Source organism: Emiliania huxleyi, assembly GCF_000372725.1.
Source record: "Emiliania huxleyi CCMP1516 unplaced genomic scaffold EMIHUscaffold_243, whole genome shotgun sequence".
NCBI classification, from domain to species: domain Eukaryota; phylum Haptophyta; order Isochrysidales; family Noelaerhabdaceae; genus Emiliania; species Emiliania huxleyi.
In genome coordinates this window covers 1-1,409 of record NW_005200226.1, presented here as the reverse complement: position 1 = coordinate 1,409, position 1,409 = coordinate 1, and the positions used below count along the sequence as shown (strand labels likewise).

The 1,409-nt window shown below is 71.3% G+C and overlaps 1 protein-coding gene across 1 annotated transcript in view; it reads right to left on the bottom strand.

Moving 5' to 3' along the window:
* The window catches only part of EMIHUDRAFT_469036 (hypothetical protein), a 6,140-nt gene extending 4,930 nt beyond the window's left edge, over positions 1-1,210 (bottom strand). Inside the window, exons 1-4 of the mRNA XM_005778532.1 lie at positions 929-1,210; positions 539-637; positions 380-436; positions 69-245 (exon numbers count right to left, since the gene is read on the bottom strand). The gene's annotated coding sequence lies outside the window, so the exon portion shown is untranslated. The remainder of the gene's footprint in view (positions 1-68; positions 246-379; positions 437-538; positions 638-928) is intronic.
* Between the last annotated feature and the right edge of the window lie 199 nt (positions 1,211-1,409).

The window sequence follows — 1,409 nt, the reverse complement described above, 5'->3', positions numbered from 1 at the left end:
GCGCGGGTAGCGGAGGGCGGAGAGGGGGCGGCGTCGCACCTGTGCCTCCCCCCTGACACGATGGCAACCTCCGACTCCTCCTCGTCTCCGCCGCGCCGCGCCAGCAGCCGCTCGTGCCCCGGTGGAGCCCACGGTGGCGCCGACGCGGCGCACCCGGCGCAGTCGTAGCCAAAGCAGCGCGCCGCGTCCCTCAGCTCCGCCTCCGCGCGCGCCGCGCCTCCCGCCAGCTGCCTCGCCAGCCGCACCTGCGTGCAGCCATCACTGTAGTCTTGAGGGACCCCGCTCGCACTAGGGAAGAGCTGCCTGGCCGCAGCCGCACCTGCGTACAATGGATGGATGAGAGAGTTCTCCTGCCGACCACGACCCGCCGACTCGCCACCCTCGCCCTCCGCCCGAGGTAGCCCGACAGCTCGACCAGCGCGCTACGGTCCTCCGCCTGTCGAAAGTCAGTCCAAAGGAGTTCGAACTAAGAAATGAACCAATTCACCAGCGAGCACGGGGTCCTAGTTGCAGTCACTCCAACAGATGTGAGTCGCACAACGTGCTCGAGAGATGGCCAGGCACCGCCCCCGTCCTCCGGCGCCTCCGCCACTCTGGCTCGCAGGACGCGGATCTGCTCCTCGAGCTCCTCGAGCTCCTACGATTCATTCGCGTGTCCACTAGTCACGGTTAATCAACGGGCCTGCTCCTCCAGCTCGCTCGTGCCCACCTCCCCCGCGCCCCCTCTCTCCGCCCGCGGCGCTCGCCCGCCTCCTCCGCCCTTGCCAATCGCCCCGACCGGCCGCCCAAACGCCTTCTCTCCGCCGCCGCCTCCGCCGCCGCCGCCTCCGCCTCCGCCACCTCCGCCGCCTCCGAACGCACGCGAGAAGGACTGCGCCCCGGCGGCCTAGCACCGACTCGGGATCGCCCTGTCTAAGTACTGGCTCACCTGTCGATGAGCAGGCCACTGCGGCCCCGATGCCTCGAGGCCGGCGCCGTGTGCCGGAGAGAGCCGCTTGTGGCCGGGGAGCTGGCCGAGAAGCTCGCCGGCAAAATGGTCGGGTCTGGCTGCCGACGGTCGCCGGATGATGGCGACGGACGGCGTCAGGTCGGAGCCGCCGCTGGCGCCGGTGCCGGGAGGAGGCGGCGATGGAGGCGGGCCGCCGGGGGAAGGGGCAGGTCCGGTGGCCGCGGCGGCGCGCGCTCTTGCGGGGACGAGGAGCCGCTCGACCTAGAGGTGAGGGAGGGAGGGTACGGAGGGTACAAGGTGGGTGCGTGGTGCGTGCGTGCGTGCGTGCGTGCGTGCGTGCGTGCGTGCGTACGTGCGTGCGTGCGTGCGTGCGTGCTGCGTGCGTGCTGCGTGCGTGGCGCGTGCTGCAAACGTCAGTGCTGTGCGTGGGTGTGCGTGCGTTCCGCGTGTGTGCGTGTGC